This window comes from Triturus cristatus, chromosome 5_2, assembly GCF_964204655.1.
Source record: "Triturus cristatus chromosome 5_2, aTriCri1.1, whole genome shotgun sequence".
NCBI classification, from domain to species: Eukaryota; Metazoa; Chordata; class Amphibia; order Caudata; family Salamandridae; genus Triturus; species Triturus cristatus.
The window spans coordinates 620,383,381-620,391,756 of record NC_140588.1 but is presented as its reverse complement, the minus strand read 5'-3'; the positions used below and the strand labels follow the sequence as shown (position 1 = coordinate 620,391,756).

Below are 8,376 nucleotides of genomic sequence, written 5' to 3'. Positions count from 1 at the left end.
CTGTGAGGGCTCATGTTCTGATATCTCCATCCTGTGCGCTGGCCCCTTATTTAATTACGGTAATCAACCCTTTCCATAGATGGCTTTTATCCAAATTTCGGTTTAACCAAATTTATACAGTGCTGTGGGATGTGAAAGACTGGTGCAAGCTGGAGGAATCGGCCCCATGCAAATGTGATGGTTTCTCTATTCAGGATAATGCCCATTTTTTGTTCTTTTGTTCCTTCTATCACGAACCGCGTATAAGATACTTAAAATCTATTCTGAAGGACCTGGGCTTTATCCAGTATAAGCCTGCACTGTTTTATTTACAGATGTTGCTCTCTCCTCTAATTATGTACTGCACTGCTAGTTTTCTAGCTGCATCTGTGAGATGCAAGAGAATAAGGCTAAGATTGGAAGAACAATAGGAATTTGGATCCAGCTATATTGCTCATTCGAGTGTTTTTTAATGTATTTTATGCTATTATCGCCCTTTTAATCTGCTTTTTAAATTTATCAATTGTTTAATACTGTATTAAATTTATCAACTGTTTTATAGATGAACTTTTGATATTTGCTGTAGAATGCTTTTATGATTTTAATTAATCGAATAAAGTGGAATTTGATTTGACTTATAGTTGTATCTTCTACCTTTAAATCTGTAACTTCAACGTAACGAAAAAAAATTCATGCAAAGCGCTCCAACACCTATGGTTAATGTCCGCGCTATAACATGCTATAAACATGCATAAACAAATAATTTAATAGCAAACAGCGACGTTTTTTATTTCCATTTCAAGCACTGCGTACAACGTCGACCACAGACGGGCCGGACTGGGTAACAGGAACGTGGGCAACGGCGACATTACACCGAAGAGAGTCCGGCTGTTATTCATGGAAATAAAAACCAGCCACCAGATCGCTAAACAGGCAGAACACAGCCGCAGAGCCACCGTGACAGCATCCGTCCATCATTACCTCTGACCACCGGAAGACAGAACTGTTCGGACTCTGACCTAAATACTGCTGGACCAATACCAACCTCTCCAAAACCACGGAGAGAATTATATATTCGCTACAAAACTGGAGTGGCACACTTAGAGTTCCCGAAAGGCTGCTTGGACAGAAACACATGAGACGCCACAGCCAACCAGCACTTCGAATTTAAAGTCAATTTAATAGGCGTGGCTGTCGCCGGCGCTCCAATCCTAGGTCCCCTTACATATAACTCCTTCCGAACAACTACCAAAGAATGTTCAGTATGAGGATTGGCTGTGATACGACCCGGAAGATTTGAAATCGAGCCCAAATGACATCCGTTAAAATATCAACAATTGACAGCGGGCTATGAACTGAATACACAGGCGGTCCTGTAAGTAGTGATCAGGTGTATCCTAGGTGGGAAGTGGGAGCTACTGGGCGGGACGCTTTCATGCTACGAGGAGGCAGACCAGGGGATACTTCCTGGCTGTTTGCCGGCAGAAACACAATCTTACGCACGCATCTTTAAAGAGTTCCTTTATTGCCAAATGTATATGTAGTTTGAGACCCCAAAACAAGAAGCTACTAGTAAGGAAGGAACGGGGAATCTGCATAGTTTGATTAAAAAAAGGTCGGAGAAATTGTATTATTAAAGCAACACAAGTATACGGAGAAGTGAAGAAGAAGCTGCAATTGGAAAGTAATCCTGAACGGGTGGGTCAGCAGATGTTTCGTGAGGGCTGCAAAGACAGGAATTGACGTAAGGGCAAAACATTCCGTAGTTATACTTTCTTGGATCATTGCATTTTGTTACCAGTTCTCGTGCGTTGGGGGTGACAGGCGTGAGCATTTCTGGTAAGTTCAGTTTGTTTCTTAGTAAAACACAATGAAATGTGCATTTAGTAGTTTCTTGGAATGTTTATCTGAATCATAAGTTTGACTTGTATCATTTGCATGACAGGTAGCAAGTGAAGATTTTGTAGCGCTCTTTAAGTCTCATAAAATAACGTGTACTTGTAAAGTCCACTTTCACCCCTTGGGGCACATTGGCGTTAATGTGTGGAGTTGATGTGTTCGTCTTCTGAGCTACCAGATCAAGCACGGTCTTAGTGTGAAATGCCAAATACAAACCAGTGTTGTGGCTTTGAAGAAAGGAAGTCGATGGCAAGTGGTTCTTGAAGGAAAATCTTAAAACTTGAACTTGTGTGTATATGTATATATATGTGTGTGTGTGTGTATACATATATATATATATATATATATATATATATATATATATATTCTCTCTGTGTTTGTTCTTTTAAGTGGTGGCACGACTTGCTCGCTGCGTTCTCGTGTCCACCACCAGGGGGATGAACTGTGGTAATCTCCAGTGTTGTAATAAGCTTCCAGACCTTCCCCTTCATGTATTTACTGACTTCCAGCCATTTGGACACTATTTGGGAATTGACATCCATTCCCAATCCATGCCGGGTTTTGTGGAAGCCATCCTGCTCATGCCTCAAACTCCATTACCTAGAATTCCCTGCTCACTGCTTCATCTCCACCCCTACAGGCCAAGGATGGGTGGAGTAATACAACTCACCTGTGGCAGGCTGCTGCTGGCCTGCTCACACCTGATGCATGTGATTGCTGTGAGCTCTTTTAAGCCCCAGCTCCCTTCAGGCCAAGGTTGGTCATTGTAGCGGTTTTCAAGTGAGACCAGTCCTTGTCCCTGAGCTTTTGCTATTCCTTGATTCTTGAGCTATAGTTAATATTTGTTCCTTGATTCATGAGCTATAGCTATTCCTTGTACCTGAATTAGCACTGTCTGCAGTGCTTCCTTGTTTTCTTGATTCCTGAACCTGCACTATTATAGTATACCTGTGTAGCCTCCCCTTCTGTATATCCTCTTCCAGTCTAATCCTTTCTTCCCATTTCCTTGGTTCCAGTTCCTAGTTTGCTGTCTTTCTGTTCTGCTGTCTTGCATCTGTTACCTTGTATGTTTACCTTCTTTCTGCTGAGTGTGCCCTGTGATATTGTTCCTTTCCTGTTAAGCACTCCTCCTTGCTAGCGCCTTGTCTATTGTGCATGTGTTTAGTTTTACCCCCTTGCTGTTACTGCCTTGCGAGTTCTGTTTGATCGCCAGGATCCGCGGGCTCAACTTACTACCTAGGTGGTGTTTCTTGTCCACTGTGAGTTTTATCTTTGAATTACAGTGATAACATCACCATAGTTATAAGCTCCTCAGACCCTGCCTTTGCATACATTTCCTATATGTGGAGATTTTCAGTCAGTAACTGTAACAGCAATTGTGGGTGAGGAACTTACTGAGCTTCAGTCTTACTGTTTGGAGCTTCTGAGTGCTTTACCCCACATTCCCTTTATTGTTAATTTTGTATTATATATACGTCTTGCACATCCGTCCTGGGTGTAGTTAGTCTGAATGCTAAATTGCCTTGTGAGTGCCCTTCCTTTCTGAGTCTTAGCCACCTTGTACAGGCTTCCCCTTTGGATCCCTTTTTCTCCTCTGACTCCTTGTGTGATCCTGGGCAGCGCTTTACTACTCTTTCTGTGCACGGTACGTTTTCTACCCAGTCCTTGCTCAAGTCCCCGACTGTGTTCCCGGACAGTTCCTGACAAGTGGATGGCGCTCTCCATTAACGGGCGGTGCATAACTCCTCCGGCTGAAACATGCCGGATTCATATTTCCAATTTGTGCGACAGCACTAAGAACGAGCGCTCTCCCAGGAAGTTGGCTTCACAAAATGTATTTGTAGCACAAACACCCAACACGTTTCGGTCTCCTCAGACCTTGATCACGGGTTGGTTTCAAAGAACAACTGTCCCTCATTTATTTCCATTCACAATATTGTCATTACTTGCTACACCACTGGATGATGGTACCTTAAGCTGGGTGCGTTATCCGGTATTATTGAAAGTGACACATTGCATAAAGTGCAAATTTAATAGAAAAATGCAATAGTGTTAGTTGAAAGTGCATTGTGCTAAGACAGGCATATGTGATAACCATGTAATTGAAATTGTAGACAGATTTCATGCGATTTTCTTATGCTTGTAATGTTCTCAATTTTTTTTATCAACATGCCATAAAACATTATTGTCCATTTGTACAGTCACACCCTCAAGTGGGTAACTCCCTTTTATCGATTTTCTAAAAATTCCATTAGTTGTTTCTCAGTACCAATTCTGAATTTTCCAACCGGGTCTGCTTATTATCTTATTTCTTATATACTTCCTTTCTTTTGGTTTCAGAAAGGTCATACCCTCTAGTGGGTTAATTCATCCCGATATCCTCATAATTTGTATTTCTTCACATTTTTCTTGGTACTGCAATGTTTATGGTTGTTCATGGCATTATTTAATCTAATTTTATTTGTCTTATTTATCAGCAACCATCCACCTCTATTTATTTGTTCTTTGTTTTGATATTCCAGTTTTTCTTTTTCATAACTTTTTTTTTTTCTTTTTTATTCTCCTTTTCTTCAGCCTACTCTGATATTCCTGAATTTCACCATCTTTTGTCCTTTATGTGCACTTGTAAAACCTCAGTGGCTAACAAAGTTCCTCGCCCCGATTTAACCTTTTGGACTTCATGTTCTCAATGATAAAATGTATTTAGATTCCCTTTGTCTCCATTTTTTCACAGGATATCCACCTCTTTCAGAAACGGTTACCTGCTCTATCGCACAATATTGTAATTCTTCCCAGTTGCTATTATGCATCTGCTCCATATGCTTGAGAACTGCTTTGCTGCGATCCCTGTTGGTGGTTGCTCTGATGTGCTCAAGTACTCTTTTTCTCAGTTCACATGTTGTGCTTCCCACATATTTCAATGCGCAGTGGCATTCAAGTACAAAGATACTTTTGCAAAAAATGTGCTGTTTAATCTTCCATTTCCTACAATTGGCTAGAGATTTTCTTTTTATGTACTCCGATTTCACATGCTTTGCATTTTTTGCACGGCCAAAACACTTCCGATCTTAACCATGCTTTAGTGGGTCTCCTCATAAAATGACTATGCGTTAGCTTGTCTTGTAAGTTTGGTCCCCTTCTGTAGGTAATGTTCGGGTGATTCCCCATTATTTCGGCAATTGTTGGGTCTAATCTTAACATCCCCCAAAGTTTCTCCAGAATCCGAGATAACTTTACACTTTTCTGCAGAGTAAGTTGTTAGAAGTCTGATCACATTCTTTTGTTTTTCCTTTTTTTTTCTCCAATGACCCATGTAATATTTGTTCTCCTTCACTTTCTGCAGACTCCCCATTATTGCTTTCTTTGGATATTTTCTTTTCAAAAATCAATTTGTTGCCTCCCCACTGTATCTTTCAAATTCTTCATCCAGAGTCCTAATTCGCAACCATTCGCCATATGGTATATTCTTTTTAAAGTTCTGTTGGTGGACGTTTTCTAAATGCAATATTGAATTTGATGTTTTCTTTTCAATGTAACCTTGTTTGCAATGTGTTCTGATGGATGAAGATTTCAATGTCTAAAAAATCTGATTTTCTCTGAACTGATTTCATATGTTAATCTCAGGTTATCCGAATTACTAATCAACACTTTGAAGTAATCCTCATTCTTTTGTGGGGCCATCCCATATTAAAAACAAATCATCTATGAAGCGCAACCACATTAGTCTTGTCCATAAATGCATCATGTTCCACAGACCAAGCATATCTCTGCTCCCACCACCTCATTACCAGTTTAGCGTAATTAGGTGAAAAGGAAAAACCCATGGCGGTTCCACATAGTTGCTGGGAAGTTCCTTCATTAAACAAAAAGATTTTATTTAGACACATTTAAATAATTTGTAGCAGCATTTTATTGTGTTCCCAGATCTGGCTATTACTCTTTCCCAGAAAGTACCGACAAGCTTTCATTCCAGTTTCATGCATAACACTCGTATAGAGGGAAATTGCAATCAGCTTATGTTTCCTGCCATGGGATGCCATCCAATCTTTTCAATAGATCTGCCGTGTCTTTTAAGTATGAATTGAGGTCCTTTACTGGAGGTGCAAGAAAATGGTCTTTGTAATTTGACACAAGTTCAAACAAAGACCCTTTTGCAGAGACTATTGGTCTACCTGGCGGGTTAGTCTTATTTTTGTGGATCTTGTGGAGGAAGTATATAGTTGCTATTACAGGATGCGTTATTGTTAGATATTATCTTCGCTCTTCATCCAATAGCCCTTGATCTACCTAACCGTCTAGTTTCTGTATTAGACTTTTCTGTATTTGTTTAGTTGGATTGATCTGTAGCATTAGCTAGCATTTACGATCTGACAATTGCCTCTCTGCCTCCTTTATGTAATCCAATTTATTTAATACCACAAAATGTCCTCCTTTGTCTGCCGGCTTTATTTCAATTGTATCATCCTCTTGCAACCTCTTAAGCACCCATCTGTCACTTTTTGATAGATTTAACTTTTCTTTTGCATTCTCCATTTTATAGAGATCCTGTATTATCATTTCATTAAACAGATCAATTTTATTTCCAGGGGGTAAAAAAACGATTTTGGCTTCTTCCCACTTTCTCCTGCTCCCAGAGACAGAAAATCATTCTCTATTTCCTTCAGTGCTTTCTCTGTTAGATCTTCCTCAAATGATAGTATCTTAAGTAAAGTGGGTTTGTCCTCTGCTAAGAGATCAATGCATGGTTGCCTGTGGGGCTCTTGTTGTTTTTCTTCCTTTGGTTTTTCCGAAAGTATTTTAGCCAACTTGATCTTCCTAATGTATTTATATAAATCGATCCTTGTTTGGGTAAATCAATGTGACTGGTTGGGCAGAAGCTTAGGCCTTCTTCGTCTTCTTTTTTAAAAATTTTTTTTATGTTTATATTTTTTTTAGTAATTCCACCTCTTCCTTCTTTGTTATTATTTGAGATGTTAATTACAATTAACTCTACTTCTTTTTCAGTTTCGTGCTGCCCCTGGTTTGTACTCCTATTTTTTCCACGTCCTCTTTGACCTCTCCTTGTCTGCCTTAATATCCGCGTCCCCGTCCTCTTCTCATTCCTCTTGTGGCGGGCTTTGTTTTGTCCCCCTGTTGTGGCTGCAGGGCTAAGCGCAAATCGCTTAAAAAAAGATTACTCAGCTTTTTTAGCCGTTGTTCCTGGGGCATTATTTTTGGCTTCACTTAAATCCATGTCTGTTAGGGATTCATAACTGGAATACTCCCTAGTTGTTGCATCCAGTCTGTCCTTTTTGAATGTATTATCAAATCTCCTAGCAAATGTAAAGATTCTTCTTTCCTCGTAATCGATTTTATCCCTTTGAATTTTTTAATTGTTTTAACTGTTTTACCTTTTTTTCTTGTCTCTCTCTTTTTTTAAACACTATTTCTTCTAAGTTTTTCAAATCCGTTGACAATTCAATACTTTCCAAATTTTCTTCCAATTATTATTTTACCTGTTTTTGGGTGACATTTAATGATTTCTCAATATGCTTAATACTAGACCCATAGATGCTTTTGAGATGTGTTCGCCCCTTTCTTTTAGCTGCTCACTGCTGGTGTTCTGATGGTTTGGCATTAGTGAAACATGCAGGCCCCTTGGTATTCTTTTCACCTCTACATATTTTTTAGTCATTAGCGTCCACTATTTATTCATTTCATTTTTTGAAAGACGTTCCCATTGTCGTAGTATGCTTTTTATATCTGTGACTTTTTTTCAATTTTTCACCATAATTATCATTTTCAAATAGGGTGGCCTTCTCTGCATTTTTTTTTCCTCCCTTTTCTCCATGGTGCTGTTTGCTCCAATTACACCTTGTTTCCAAATGTATACACTGCCTGTGTCCAATTATTTGATACTACTTTCCAGTTTGTTAAATATCTCTAGCCAATGGTATGAAATAGAAGATTAAACAGCACATTATTTGCAAAAGTACCTTTGTAGTATATGTAATTGAATGCCCCTGTGCATTGAAATATGTGGGAAGCACAACATGTGAACTGAAAAAAATACTTGAGCATATCCGAGGAACCACCAACAGGGATCGCAGCAATGCGGTTGGCAAGCATATGGAGGGGATACATAATAGCAACTGGGAAGAATGAAAATATTATGCGATAGAGCAGGTGACAATTTCTGTAAGATGTGAAGATTGTGCGAAAAAATGTAGTCAAAGGGAATCCAAATACATTTTATCGTTGAGAACATTAATTCCGAAAGGTTTAAATCGGGGCGAGGAACTTTATGTGCACTTGTAAATCCTCAGTGGCAAACAAAGGACACAAGATGGTGAAATTCAGGAATTTCAAAGTAGGCTGAAGAAAAGGGAAGAAAAAAGTTATAAAAAAGCATAACGGAAATATCCAAACAAATCCCCAATAAATAAAGGTGAAGGGTTGCCTATAAATAAGACAAATAACATTTGATTAAATAATGCCATGAACAACCATAAACATTGC

General features: G+C 39.1%; 1 protein-coding gene across 6 annotated transcripts in view; it reads left to right on the top strand.

Annotated features, from left to right (window-relative positions):
- The first annotated feature begins 786 nt into the window (after nt 1-786).
- Nucleotides 787-8,376, top strand: part of CENPI (centromere protein I) — a 708,963-nt gene continuing 701,373 nt past the window's right edge. For 3 of the 6 annotated variants that reach the window (XM_085607721.1, XM_085607722.1, XM_085607716.1), the window contains exon 1: nt 787-1,818. The gene's annotated coding sequence lies outside the window, so the exon portion shown is untranslated. The remainder of the gene's footprint in view (nt 1,819-8,376) is intronic. The other 3 variants (XM_085607717.1, XM_085607719.1, XM_085607718.1) reach the window with 3 other exon arrangements.